Raw genomic sequence first — 16356 nt, 5'->3', positions numbered from 1 at the left:
ATTTAATCTGTTAAGTTTGATCGTTGTGCACCGTAAATTTTCTTTGTAAATGGAACAGAAATATTCATGTAAACTTACATATTTGGTAATTAGTATATTTACATTAAAAAACTATATGACTACAAAAAAGTGTTACCATTTATGGTTCGTGTTGCCCCAGTACCTCCAATATTTAGTTATTTGCAAACAGTTGTTTGAATAGCTTTCCAGTATAAGCTTCGCAAGTTAAGCACGGTAAAACAAAAGAAAGCCTAAAATAATATAAAAAAATTAACTTTTCTGTGGCTTTAAAACCAAATAAATAAAATGTTTATACAATAACTTTATGCTTCTAAGCACACACATATTTTAACTATATACACTCTTTTAATATCTAGCATTTATTTCAAAATAACTTTACCATCAACAGTGCAAGCTCTTACATATGTTTTAACTAGTCTATATTTCTCTATAATTATTGTACATCGGAACTGTAAGTTTGTTTGCAGTAAATTGACTAAAAATTGCCAGACTAGCTGTAGAAATTATATTTCACTGTTATGAAATTACCTAATTCATGATGAACGAACAACATAAGAACACATATTTTTTTTCGTTACCGAGGTTAGATGTTACTGAATGTACTGCACGTATTAATGACACACGAAACTACAGTAATCTCGTGGAATAACATCATGTCAGTATTAAGAAGACAGCAAGTATCTGCTCTACCACTCTGGTTCTGGGGTAGAGCGCCTGCCTTGTGACTTGAAGGATCCGGGTTCGCGCCCCGGCTCCTCCAAGGCGGATTGCCCAGACAAAGTGGTGGAATTTTCTCTGGTAGGAATACAGTCCCTTGTAAGAAGTCAGGCTACCAAAGAAACGGTGGGTGGAACAGAAAAAAACCTTCCAGGTTGCTTCCCCGTTTCTTTTCTTGGGCTTCCCATGCGGTGGCCATTCCGGGGGTTTCTCCGGGGGAACGGAGTTTTGCAAAATTATTTTGTAGTTTTGTAGCGTTTTAGTTTTTAGTAACTGTAGCATTATCATTCCAACACGTTATAAGTAAAGCTCAAACAAACATTTAAAAAATTTGCTTTTGTACAAAAATATTTTAATTAAGTGTGCATCAGTCAGTGAGTGGTTGTGTGTTCAACCATTTATCGGTATATATTTTCTTGAATAATTATTGACGTTTAAATTTTAGTTAGAAACCTTTGTTTTATAGTATTTTAGAAGTTTTTGACAGAAAAAAAATTTATAAGCAAATTATTTTTATTCCTTATTTATAAATGTGTGTGTGTACCAGTATAAATTCAGATGTAAATAAAGTATTACATTTATTTCAACTTGAGCAAAGCCTTTGATACTTTCCAATATATTCTTATAGGTGCTGTAAGGCACAAAAATCTGAATTTAAATTTTATCTGACAGTTTTAATGAAGCAGGATAATATGCTACGCATAGTATTATATTTTTTTATTTTTTAATTCAAAAAATACTTAAATTTCAGCAGTGTTTATTTTCGAAAGACTGCAAGCCTGTCCAAAGCCCATCAACATTCGATGTACGAGCCTATGTCCCCCCTAGAGCACCTGTGCTGCTTGCCCTGTGCCAACGAACGACACTACGTACACAAATATATTTCCCTCGCCTTTCAGCATCTAAAAACAAATTTTGTAGATTTTAAATAATTTATTATAGACATTAAAAATCTAATATCTGAGTTTTGTGTGTTCAGTCACCCTAATAATGTGAACATAACATAACAAAATCCTTTAATATTTGCGTTGCTACCTATAATATCTACATTTTTGGAAACAATTCTTTCTTCTCGTCCGCTATCTGTAATCTTTAAAGTTAACCTGAAAAACAGCTAGAGGGTTTACAGCGCTACCTACTGAGTATTCTACACACTACTTCGAGGGCAATGCTGCTGTACCTACTCATTCCATGGAGGGTGTAAGAAAATATGGCACAATTCCGTTTCATCCTTTGGACGTATGGCACTTTTCCGCCTTTATCAAATAGGCCAGGCGGAATACTGACATTATGGCAGTCTTCCGTCGCCCCGTTCGCACTGGCGCACGGGGACAGGGCGAGCAGTGACCCGCCCTTCGACTCGCCCAACGTGAACGAGGCTTAATGCTCTCAAGACGCACCAGTCGCGGCAGTCGCTCTGACTTCTCCACAAGTACTTGCACCATCGTGGACGTGTATGGGAAGGAAAAACCAAATTTGCGTTTTGCTATAAAATGATTCAATTCATTAAATGGAAAATCGTAAGATAGTGGGTTTTCTCGTTAGCTAGTTCAAGGTTGCTCAAAGGAAAATTCCCTATTCTGTTCTTTGTCCTTGATGAATGATGGCGTGAAACAGCAAACAGTTCATATTTTATGTCGGAAACTTCCCTAAGGACTTTTGACTGTTTTTTTCTGTCAATATCTCTGTTGGAGGAACCTCAGCCATGGTCTGCGCGTTGCCTCGCTGCACACGAGGTGTTCACCGGCGCCTCTCGCGTCGGTGCTGCGGCCTGGCTCGCCGGACCCCGGCTGTGTATAGAGGGGCTTAGGCCAGTTCCACAGAGGCCATGGCCCCCACTCTATATTACGGGCCCTGGAACCCCCCCCCCCATGCTGCATTACAATTGATGGTTATTTCTTTCCTACACTCTTTTAACGTGACAACGTCTAATAAATCGATGAACGCCGGCTGCACGCACGAAAAAGTGTCCCGTTATCAACATTGTTCCGTTACGCTGTGTCCCGTTACGCTCATTGTACGCTTGCGCCGCATCTATCTCTCCTCCACTCGATTGGCCTATGCGTCCGAGGAGAAGAAAGACAGCGGCAGCACACAACTTACATCTACACGTGAACCGTTTCGTCGACTGTTTATAAAGTGAAGTGAAAAGTTAATGTGGTTTTCATTGCTTATTACAACAACAGTTTCGGCAATAAAGGTTAATTATTCTTGCATTTTAAAAATCTGATTACTATTATAATTTAAAGTATTTATTCTTTTATTATTAAAAAAAGTAGCATCTGTCAGCGAGTGCAGTAATAATAGGTTATGTTAGATATTTGATTACAGTTTATTTATATGAAAACTTGTTCATAATTATATTTAAATCAAAAGTGAATGTTTTTTTCATTGCTTATTACAATAACAATTTCGGCATTTTCAAAATCTGATTACTAGTATAATTTCAAGTATTTATTGCTTTGTTGCTAAAAAAAAGTAGCATCTGTCGGCGAGTGCAGTAATAAAAGGTTATGTTACAATTGACTAAAAAATTATGATGATTCATATAATTGATGATAGATATTTGATTACAGTTTATTTATATGAAAACTTCTACATAATTATATTTAAACTTAATAGCTAACGCCAGATTTAAAATTAATTACAAAGTCATCTACCCGTGAACTGTTTCGTCGACTGTTTATAAAGTGAAGTGAAAAGTTAATGTGGTTTTCATTGCTTATTACAACAATTACTACAATTATTCCTGCATTTTAAAAATCTGATTACTAGTATAATTTCAAGTATTTATTCTTTTATTATTAAAATAAAAATGATTCAATTTTATTTATAAAAGTATGCAATCATTTCATCAATGTTTTGTTATGACGTTGTCACGTTCAACTATCGTCCGTAAACCGACTTAACATACAACCAATTTTTTATTCCATCAATTTAAGCATACCTTAAAAATGAATATTTAATCAGGATTTACCTATTTAAACTAAATCATGCCAGAGCTTAATATTATATTTTTGTATTTATTTTGGTATTCGTGCACATGTAAATGAAATTAGAGTTCTACCTTCAATTTTAAATTCTTCAATTAGGTATTTGTACGCTTACTTGATTTCGTTGCTTGCCAAAACATTGAAATTCATTCACTTATTTTGTTCCAAGCAAGCATTAATAAGCCGCGTTAATAAACTTTTATTATTTATTTCAATTTTATAGCAAAAAAATGTGCACGTAACAAATTTAATGTTAATTTTATGTTTATATTTATAAAATTATAATATATGTATAACAAATTAATCTATGAATATTTATTATTAATTTTTTTGCCAATTTAAAAGTTATTTTTTAACAAGTTTCCATAATTAAAGATATTTTTAGTTGTTATTGGCTGTTTGCTTTAACACTGATAAGTTTAAAATTTAAACTGTTTGAATGTATAGTGTGAACTTTCGAATTTTTGAATATTTAATTAATGAAATATATATTTTGAGAGTGGCTCTGTTTGATAATGTCTGAATAGTTTCGTTTGCTGGCATTTTAGATTTATTTGGCTATTTAAAGTGTTGAATGATATCGCCGTAGTTTTAAATAACATCCAGGTGCTACCTAAAAAGACAGATATTTAAATTTTTAAAATTTTTTCTGTGTTAGAATACACATAGTTAGGCCTCTCTGAAAGTTTAACTTCAGTGCTGGATTTTGTATTATTGTTGATTAGGCTATTTCGAAGATTATTGGTGAATCTCATACGTCTTCCTAGTGACACCACTTCATTGTCAGATGTTAGAAAATGCGTTACGAGGGAATAGTTATTTGCAAAGCTTTATAACGAATGTGATTCAGACATAAGTGCATAACATGTAACTATTAGGCATTGAAAATTAAAAAAAAAAAAAATTCACGTGTACAGAACGGTTTGCAATATCGTAGAGAATAACTGACGAAAAATATATATTATAAAATATTAAAACCTGACAAATTGTTATGATGCATAAAAAATAATTTAGTTAATTTTCTAACTTCTTAGACTTGTCAAAACAACACTAATGAATCAAATGTGTACCCATAATATAGGCAAAACTTTTCACATCAGCTAGGATATTTATTTATTTAAATCAAATTTGGTGTATTTTGTTTTAAATAGTTTTTTGTTGTATAACGAATCTAAGTGTAATATTTTAGAAAGTGTAATCTAGTGTAATTATTATTATACTGTGTGTTAAAAAATTGCTACTCGGTGTTATATAATTTGACTACACAAGTATGGCCTTAGCATAATAATAATAATTAGTTGTTCTGAAACTTTGCTAACTAAGCATGGCTTTATTACTTCTACCAATATTACTACAGAATAATATTATATACTTGCGTGATAAATATTTTTTGCTTAAACTAAAAATCATTAGCTTAGTATTTTTTATGAAAATATCAAAAATAAGTAAATGAATAAATGATACCATGAACAATGTAAAAAATAAAATCTTAAAATTTATGTACAATATATTTTCAATAATTTAAGTGTAAATATAGAATGGTTTTCTTCAAGCATAGGCTGGAGTTATAGAAATAAAAGTATGATATAAAATTAATATTTTTATGTTAAATGTATGATGAACCACACGTTTTTCGGTAGTTACTTATGATTAAATATTGTATATTTTCGTCACACTTGAGATTGTTTGTAAACATTTTATGGTAATATAATATGGCTTGCTGATTTAAAGTAGCTGCCTGGTTGGGTCGCCAAACAACGTTCAGACCTACAGGTGTTAACGCACCATTTAAAACCACCACATATTTATTACAAGTGTCTGATTACGAGTAGCATTTAAGAGACATTTCATATTGTATACAAGCTTCGTTTCAGTGTTTCGTCTTTACCGCGTATTCTTTTGGACAGTAAAAAAGGGCTTAAACGTGTGTTTTCACGGATATGTTTAGGTATCAGAAATCAACACAAAGTATTGTAAGTGGTATAGGGAAGCGTATCGTTAATATTCCATCAAAAAATGATAGGGTCACGGCTACAAGTTTCATAGAAACACGTCTGGCACGTAGTGTTAAAGAGGTGTGTGATGCGCGTGCAAGTGTCGCCCTTATTGCCCCCGCGCATTCAGAGCTCGTGCGTCCAACCAGACATATGGGGTTATATCGTAAAAATAATTTCTTGGTACAAATATAAATATTATACACAACAAAGCGTTTAAAAACTATATTACTGTATTTTTTAAACTAAAAATATATATATGGGAATGTCTTGAAAACTTTCAATTCTGATTATTATCAATTCCTAAAGAGGGAGTATGTAACCATTGTTGAAAATGAAAATAAATATTGTTTTTGACTAGCTTTAATTAAGGCGGATACTTTATCTTATACGATTTAATTAATTTCAAGTAAAATATTCGTCTTAAATACTACTCAGATCAATCAATGTGCTATCTTAGTTTCTCCGGTATTATGCCAGTGTGACCCCATGATATATCGGAATACGTATGTTTGGTTCTCAACTAGAACATTGGGGTAATATTTGTAAGCTTCCATTGGCAAGACAAGAAAAGCACAGAGTTCAAAGCAACTGGGAGCTGGAATTGTATTGATAAGGTCAGGTTATTTTTTTCGCGGTTTCATCCAAAGTCAAGATGAAATTTAAAACAATTATATCAAGTTTTTTTTTTTCGACACGCCCCATGTTACTCATAACCAACAAGCCAGGCGCATTCTAAAGACCAAAAAACAGCCCATACTACTCAAAACTAAAATTAATGTTCACGTTGACAGCAACCAATGAACAAGTGGCTACATCTGGAGTGAACACATCATTTAGTCAATTCTTCAGAAAACTGAAATTGCAAAATTCTTGGGACTCTACCAAGGATATAGTAAATTAGTAACGATTCTGTGGTACAAAACTTACCTTTATTTATCATTTAAAACCGGATACAAAAGGATAATTATCTTTTGCTGAAATTTCATCTTTAAATAAGTTTGGGAAAATAATTTCTCTAGTCCCACGGCATCAATACATGGACACATACCATTTTACATAAGACAATAATAATTGTTTTAACACTTGGAAAAATTGAACGCCATGAATAGGGAGATAAAGTAACGCAGTAATTTCGTTCGTTTTTCTTCCATGACTGAGTACTAATTATAACAGTCACAGATATTATGTGATATATATAAATATAAGTGGCAGTGAAATCTCTAAATATACAGTTTATATGAGCGGTTTGGAAGAAAATTACATACCTACTTTTAGCATTCAAATTCAAGAGCTTTGTGCTTTTCGGTAGAACAGAAAATTTTGTTCTTGAAAAAATGACAAAATTTAAGTGTTGTTCGACTTTTTCCTTAATGTTAAACACACTGCGAAGTAATAAGATCTCTTACAATTAACATTTTCATCCCTATTTTATAATCCAATAATCATTTTTATCGCCCTCATAATAAATTTTGAAAACAAGCCCATAATTGGCATAGCATTCAGTTATTTTAATAATTTATTGCATGTGAATATACTTGAAGTACTAAGCATATTAATAGTATTAATACTATCACGTAAAGTGTTTGAAACTGAAATCTACTCGATCGACTAAACCGCTTTCTAAACTATTTTAGGTACATTTTCCATGAATAACTGTATATTGTTAAGCCAACATAATAATTTACGATTTATAATATATTCCATTTTGTCGTAAATATTTCCAACTTAGTTCATGTTTAGGCAAATAGATATATTTTTACCAATCTAACCACTATCTGACCAGGTCACCTATTTATGGTGAAGAATACATAAAGCAATTACACAAATTACTTGATTTTGTATCATATGCTTATTTTATTTTTAAATAGTTTACAATTTATTACATTTCTACGAATTTTTGTTTAAACATAATAACACAGTGGCTATGGCTGAAGAATTATTATTTAGAATAATTTTTCATCGAATTGTAATAATATTTAGTTTTGAAAGATCTGTATATTTCATTAGTTCAGACTTTAGTTTTCGTAAACAAACAAGTTATGCTAACATTAAAAAAACCGAATATAGAGAACGCAATTAAAACACACGAAAAATAATTATTTTAAAGTTGCAACGAGCTGTGCTGAGATACATTTATGTTTTAGATACACAATTAAGACTAGGTTCCTGCTAAGTTAACTTCATCTCGGTTCTCCTGAGGTGAGGTGCATCTCTAAGTTAGTTTGACGGTGGGCAACCCGCCTCTCCTACGTGTGTTGCGGGTTGCGTGCCTGCGATACGTCTGCCTTCGAAACTGCTCTATAGTTGCCCCGCCAATGGGAGGGCGGAGTGTTTGACTTACCAGTTAGCTTTGCTAACTGCTAGAACATTCGTTTTTTATGAATTTCGTAAGATACAACAGCATGCAATATTCTGGATATACATTTATACAGCCAAGGTTAAGTTATTGTTTCCCTGGAAACAATGCAGAACAAGTTTACACATGACAAAAAATAAACTTATTTCCCTGAAAACTATTCATCCCTGAAAATTTACGCTGGCGTGTTATTTGATGACTTTCTGAAATTCTTTACAAAAAAATACATTTTAGAAAAATAATAATATATATTAATTATTATAAAATAAATCATAAAAACAAGAAAATGCATACACTTGTATACTCCTATAAATTTATTTTAAATATCCTTCGCTTGGGAAATATCTTGTGCCAAAACAAGAATTTCTTTCAGTACTCTATAAAAAACTTAAAATTTATGTGATTAGTTACTTCTTTGGACATAACATTTTCAAGTATATTTAATTTCACAGTACAAATGTTTAGGCAGTTTCCGAAGCAAAGATCGAAAAATGGTTATAATGCTGAAGGTTATAATATCAACGAATTAAAGCAATTACATAAATATAACGATCGTTTGTCCTTGCTGCCTGATAACAACTACTTAGAGCACAGAAAAAAATATTTTTTAATATGTTCCTTACTTCTCTCAATTATTCCAGGTGGCTTACTACGTGACAGATTATAAACTAATGAATACATTAAAAAATCTATGCCCAAAAAAACCCTCACCCTGACAGTAATAAGTGATAAACGCTAGCCACAATATAAAAAAATAATAGTTATTTTACATATGTTTAACACTATGACTAGCTATACAACACCACATTTATATAAAATAAATAATTTCACTGTATTTTAAACACTTTTCAAAAAATTGATATATACTATAATTTCAAACAAACTTAGTTACTTTACAAAGTAAATTGATTGTTTTTACATTCTGAATATTTTGCAGAGTGTATTTTACAGTTAATGTCTCCATTAAACTTGGAAATCAGATTATGTAGTGTTCAAACAAAATAAAAGTAATTAATATATATATAGTGTTATTTAGGTTAATATAATGAATTTATGTTACAAGATTAATAATATTTTATTACTTACTTTTACTTCATAAAAGATTGTATATTTAAATAAAACAATTATTCTAGCAACGATGGATGATAAAATCGCCGTGTGAGTACATTAATATTTAACTTATTGTTGTATTCAATATTAGCTGCAAAAAAATAAATTTTGTGTACAAAACCAATTTAATTATAGTTTTGCATAAATATTTTGTCTTAAAAAATTAAAAAAAAAAAAATCTTCGTTCCAAGTTCTGTTGCGAATATTCTTGCTCTTGCATATGATGTAGTACTTTCAAATAAACCCTGAATATTATATATTTCTTTAGAAGATTCATAAGAAAACTCTCTAATCTGCTGCAATATGTTGTGCACAAGAGTCTAAACTTATCAATGTCACTTAAAACTCTGCAATTTCATCGGTTATTTAACCTCCAAGTAATATATTTATTACATGATTTTATTTTGGTATACTAAGTCCCAATCTTTTGTTTCTATCGACTCTTACGACAAAAAAGCACATGATTTTAGTTTATTATGTTTTCGCTAATGTATAATTCATATCGCCTGTACCTGTATCCCTCCAGTAACGCAAGCTACAATTTCGGGCCATTATTGCTGCGCGCTATTGCCAAGCTTTTAACGGCTGCAAGCACACAACGCGTGTTTACTTGCGTCATGTCGCTTGACTGATTGCGTTTGAAAGAGGTTAAAGAGGTAGATGCGATGGGGCTTAAAACGTGAACACCTTTTTAGAAAGGTCGAAGCCTCGCTACGATAGTTTGACAAGTCCAGGTTTCATGGGTCACTCCTAGAGTGGTCGTTTCCTTACATCCGAGAACTTTGATCGCAGCATTTAGCCAGTACCCTCCATTGTCCTGTTTCCCTACTTACTCTTACAGGCTAACGAAATAGCAGATTGTTAAGTTTAGTAAGTTTCGATAACCCTGCAGCGTTCTGTAGCTCACCATTGGTTAATAATATTTTGAAGTTTTCTTAAACTCTTAGATATTTACAACCAATTATAAAAATCCTCTGTACTCGATTTATATCCTAAATATTTATTAGTTTCTTGTGTTTAACAACATTATTACGTGTGCAAGAAAGATAGACGTAAATAGCTTAATTTTATTTATTTCTATCTGCTTTTTGTACTTATTCTTCACTGTTAACAAATAGAAACACTTTACTTAGACAGAAGTGACAGACATTCCGATTACAAATATTTTCTATTTTCCAACGCGTTAGGCGCGCGATAATACTGACATGAATTTTTTTTTAAATGTATATACTGCTGCATTAGTAAAACAATTAATATTCGTGTATTTAAAATGGTTTTGTTTACTAAATGTTTAGGTGATATCTTTGAAAAATGTTCAGTGATTTTTTTTCCGACGAACGTTAAATTTTGTCTTAAAAAACCCCGATTTAAATGAAAAAAAAAATACAAATATTAATAGCTGTCCTAGGTGTGGTGCACAATCTGCATTGTCCATAAATAATTTTTATGTAAATTTTTTGTTGTTGTTGTTATCACTTGGGTACATTCAGTAAGTTCACAGTGACGCTCTATTTCGCTGTCGAATGGCGTACTTAGCGTCACCCGTGTCGCGTTTTGGGTGAACCACGTGGTTCTGTGGACCCGCATCACTTCTGAGCCCCAGGTACCGCGCGCAGTCTCAGGTGGTGAGCAGTCGCCCAGTACCTACTTCTTGTGGCACTATAGTGAATCATGGTTTGAATAGTGGCTGTGAGCAGGGATGCCAACTTGGGTGTTTTCTCCCAAAATTAAAGGGGAACCAAGATGCAAATGGTTTTTTTTTAGGGGGTACATTTATTTAGGGGGATTCTTCAGGGGAAATTTTAAGCGGGTACATTATTTAAGAAAAAAAATTTGAGGGCGTGAAATTAAAGTGTACATCTTGAAAAAAAATTTAAAAAAAACACAGGATCACAAGTGGCGCTGATAGCTGAATTTCGCACTACGACCAACAACTTGCTGATCAAGAGGAATCAGTTTTTACTTTTACCGTTCAACGTTTTCACTTCGTCAGTTTTCACGTTGAGGTTGTGTCCGTTAGTTTGTTGTCTACTCGCGAGTTTTATTGGATTGCAAAGAAAGTCGTTTATGTTTTCCTGTGGTGCCATGGAATGAAAAAAAACATGAATAATAATAATTTCATTATTCGTGTTCAAATATTTTCGATAATGCCAAAAGAAAAAAAAATCAGCAAAAGTATAAGAAATGTTGGGAGACCGATTTGGAACTTCAAGGTTAGTAAACACGTATTCTTTAAAAATAAATTAAAATCGTACGTATATAAAATTGTAGAAACTTAATGTTATTTTTTAAAATAATTATTTCTCTGTTTGGGATGAAAAATAAGGAAATATGAACACGCATAGTCTATATTGAAAGTAAAAAAAAAACAAGGTTCGAGAGAAAATAATTTTGGCTGTCAAACAGGATGTACAATGAAAAATTTAGGGGTTTTTAATCTATATCTAAGGGGATTTGAAGTTGGACCTAGGGGGGGAACACTATGTAGGAGTTGGCATCACTGGCTGTGAGGGGGGGGGGGGTGGAAGAAAATTCGGAAATAACACTCTGAAAAAAAATGGCGTTTATAAAATTTTTAGTATTTTTTGTGATAAATTTTTATGTTCTTTTAATGATCTTTGCTTGCATTGAGTAAGATTGTTTTGTATCATTATTTTTGAAAATTGAGCTAGGAACTGTCAACTGCTGTGACGTAGTTGAAGTCACTTTTTAAATTCTCCATCGCCGTGTTGTTCCGCAATGCGAAAATGGTGCTTGATAACGTCTGATGATGGTTGGTGAGTATAAATTAGAATCTCCGTCGTGAAAATCAGCCACTTTGATTTTAAAAAAATAAGTATTTGAAACTGTTTCCCCTATACAAACACTACACTTCAGCCAGTGTTTCGGCGAAATATGGCGCAAAAATTAGTTGACGGAAAAAAAATGGCTCCACACACCTGCCAGACGTAGCCTCCATCTGTTTTTATTAACTTAACGCCATTGCTAGTTTGCACTGTATGTCACAGAGAAAACCTGAAGGCCGGACAAAGAAAGATGATACACAATCACGTAAATCAGCCGATGATAAATGTTAAATGTGTAGACAGCACAGAGAATTCAGTGGAAGGAATTAGTCATAACAATATCACAGCACAGAGGGACATAGTGGCCTGGCCACTGTCTCACTGCGCAGCTGTTTGTGGCAAGCGCTTAATGTTAGTTTGTGTGTGTGTGTGTGTAGGGGAATAGCTTTTTTGTAGCTAACTGGTCCACAAATGTTTTTGTTGTTTATTTTCTCGTAATCTTTATCGTATAATATAAGTGTAACAGTTGTAATACAAGGAAATTTAGTTACATGATACTACCATAATATTTTTTGGACATCTTGGCATCATCAGAGTATTTTCTCCCTTTTGTTTAAAACTTTATGCTTGTATGATCAACGTATCATTAAGAATTTTTAGAAAAATAACTTTTAAAATCTATAAGTAAAATAACGAGATAATAATTTGTGCTATCTTTTAAAAAAACTGTTTGTTTCAAAATAAATTCATTACCCTAAGTGCAGAAAATTGTAGTTTTTAAATTTTTATTATCTTTGAAAGTCATTATCTATGTTCTTCCATCTTTGCCAAGCTAATGACGACCTTCTTTTGATTGGACCACCATGATGTAAATTTAGTAGAAAATTTTTTTCTATATATTTTCTTCAAAATTATGCATCAACAATTTGTGAACTGCCGTATTTGGTGATGAGATGTGATGTGATGTGTGATGTGAATTTCCTGCCTAGTAGATGGGAAGTTTTCTCCTTTTCGCAGCCATGCATGGACTACAACTTTCAAGAATGATAATTTATCTTATTTTGGTATGTGCGAAATGCTATAGCATGAAACTTTAAAATTTTGGACCGCAACTTACAGCAACCTTAGGAATATGTTGTTTTTTTTATGATTATGTTTTTAGTTTAAATTCAAAGGGAGGCTCTAAATATTTTTAAATAATGTTAAATATTTTAATAAGCAAGTAGTTTTATATATTTCAATAAAGTTTATACATACTCTTATAAAAATACTCAATTTTTTTTTGCATTAAATGACAAGTTACATCATATACGTTGAAAAAACATTGTAAAATAATATAAAATACTATCTATTTTACTCAGAATTCATTGCAATATTTGATCAAATGTAATTAAAATTTGAATTAAATAACTTTTTTTATAAATATTTAAAAATAGTTTTGCTAATTTTTGTTAGCTATTTATTCTATTATCAACTTTTTAACACACCGATCAGAAATTTATCTTTGAGTCTTCGGTGGCCTCCCCCGTTGGCCTTTTTCCTCTTTCTTAACTTAACCAACCAAGGAAGAGAGAGATAGAGGTCGGCAAACAATGCCAATACAGTTGCGACAAAAACAGTACACACAGTCATGCATACATACAAGAGCCTCGGAGAACACAGTGACAGACCTTTTGTAGCCGCCTGGCCGCTGAGCATCGTGCATACCTCCGGGTGTCGACGCGCCGTTTACGAACCACTCCACATTTGTAACAAGTGTCTGATTACGAATAGCAATTAAGAACCATCGCATGTTTCTATACAAGTTTCGATTCATGGTTTCGTCTATAACGTGTGTTTTTTAAAAGTTAAATAGTCTAAAACGGGTGTTTTCACTGACATCATAAGGTATGGTTAGATACCTGAAAAATTCGCGGGTTCTTTACGTGCTATGCTAAAATTCAAATAATTATACCTTAGTGCTGCTTTCGCCATTGGTCCACTGTTAATCTGGGGTACTGAGGGCCAATTAGAGACCCTCACTCATAGAAGTGTCGAATAACAGGCCACCCAGTCGTGACGACTCAAAAGTCAGCAGCCAATGAACAGTTGGCATTTTCCCGAGTGTGTAAAGGATATTGGAGTCTATACTAAAGGTCATTGAACCCGCGAATGTTTCCGGTCTCTAGGTGGTGAATCAAACAGACAGTATTTTAAGTGGTATAGGGATGTGCCTGGGGCCTTTATCTTTAATATTCCGTCATGAAATTCTAGCGTCACAGCTTTTAAAGTCACACACAGGCGTGTTACCTAAGCGAAGACTGCACGCCAGTTCTGCGCCTGGTGCGTAGAGGCGAAGAGGCGTGCGATGTGAGAGCCAGTGTCGCCCTTAGCGCCCCCGCGCCTTCAGGGCTCGTGCGCCCGCAGCCGGCCACCTCACGTCATGACAACAAGATGTCATTAACCAAGTGTCAAACAAATAATGTGCACTTCAAAAGTTATTTTTCTGCTACCACACGGTGTCTGGCAGGGTGAATAATTGGAAAAGATTTTGTGTCGGCTCATGTGAATGCCGTGATAGCCGGGAAGAAGCAAAGGGCTGTGTACAACCCATGCCTAACTGGGTTTATGAGAGAAGGGGTAGAAGCTTTGAATATATATACTGTATAGAAGTCGCCAGCCCAGGTTAAAATTTCTAATACGGTTTTGAGGTAGTTGGTTAATTCACCGCCGCAATCGCCACCATCTCTAGGGCATCGACATGTGGTGGTCCCTAGCGGACAAGTGCCGAACTCTTCAAACACCCCTTTCCCCTCCCGTTGAACGACGTTGAGCTGCAGTGAATGATGGATGAGGGGTGAGGGGAATGACAGCGGGCGACAGTGCTGCGCTCTAACGTGTAAATAACAACTAAGACGATACAGGGCGTTACGGCAGCGCACTGCAGCGGTGAAGTTCCCAAGCTGCTCATCATACGCTTCTGAAAAACGTAGAGTAAATCCAATCCACTCGCGACTTCTATACAATATATATATTCAAAGGTAGAAGGGGTAGATATTCGGGGCTTCCGCGGACGTCGTCAGGGTTGGCTCGTGTCTCGTGATTTGCCGACGTGCCGGTCGACACTGCAGCAGCCGTGCCCGCGGGTGCCGGGGGAAGTGGTTCGAGTCCGCGGGGGGCCTCGTGCGGGCGACGACGGCCTCCCCCGCGCCACCTGGCGCGAGTCGCGTGAAGCACGCAGGCCGCGGCGAACAAAGACGCCCCCAACCCCCCGAAGGAGAAGTTGGCGGAGGAGAGGGGAAAAAAATCGATGGTCGCTGCCCTCGCGCGAGTTAATGAGCCAAGACGGAGAGAAAAGATGGGGCTGGAGAGAGAAAGAAGTAGAATTAGAAAAGGGAGTGAAAAGAGGGGGTTAAAAAGTAGGGAAATAAAAATAGTGTGTGTAGGAGGAAGGGTGTTTAAAAAGATAAGGGGGAAGGGGGAGAGAGAGCTGGTGGAGAGATGGGCTGAAAGAGAGAGACAACCTCCCTACCCGGCCGCTCAAGACGAATACCAGAAGGGGGTGTGTTGAAGAGAAATGAAGGGAGGTAGAGGGGGAAAGACTGTAAAGAACTGCTTAAGAAAAAGGAGGGGTTTGAATACGTAGAAAGTCGCGCACGAGGAAGACGGAGGAGGTAAGAAGAAGAAGCAGAAGGGTGTGCACCACGGCACATGAGGGTGGAATATTCATGTGTTGGCGGTGGGGCTCGCCTTTCACCCCCTCCCCCTCAACTCGCTCCACCCCGGTGCTGGCTGTGCGCATGCGCTGTCAGCGCCACCGCGCGTATAGCGCTCGTGCAATGAGGACATGCCCTGCGTTTATTTAGACGACGGTTTGCTGCGAAATGGAAAAGGTCCTCACAGGAAAAAAAACATCAACCTTTTTTCCTGCAGCAAGGCTCTTGGTAAAATTAATACCCACATACGAAATAACGTTATTAATAAATTTCACATAAACTGTGCTTAGGGATACACATTTTATTTTATTTTTTAACCAAAAAATTTTCGATCCAGATAATTCGAAGTTGTAATGTAACTGGGATACTGGAAGGCTTCTTCTGGTTGGTTCCGTTATAGACTCTTGATGCGTAGATGAAATATCAGATAGGCATTAAAAAAATTTGGGTGTGTAGAAGTCGGGGCAACTACCGCTGTGTTTTACCTTGAATTCGATTCAAGTTCCAAAGTGCGATATAGTGATTTTTGACTCCTCTGGGTTGTCCACGTCTATTGATTCTAAATTCGATGCGTTATCGCTGGGCTGGGCCGACGTAGACGGCTGCAGCTCGAGGCGTCGTACTTCGTCGTGCGCGCTCACCGCTCTGGCCCGCCTGGGCCGTTACGTTGCATTTCTCTGG

The sequence above is a fragment of the Bacillus rossius genome, chromosome 7, assembly GCF_032445375.1.
Source record: "Bacillus rossius redtenbacheri isolate Brsri chromosome 7, Brsri_v3, whole genome shotgun sequence".
Lineage (NCBI taxonomy): Eukaryota > Metazoa > Arthropoda > Insecta > Phasmatodea > Bacillidae > Bacillus > Bacillus rossius.
This window is presented reverse-complemented; position numbering follows the sequence as displayed.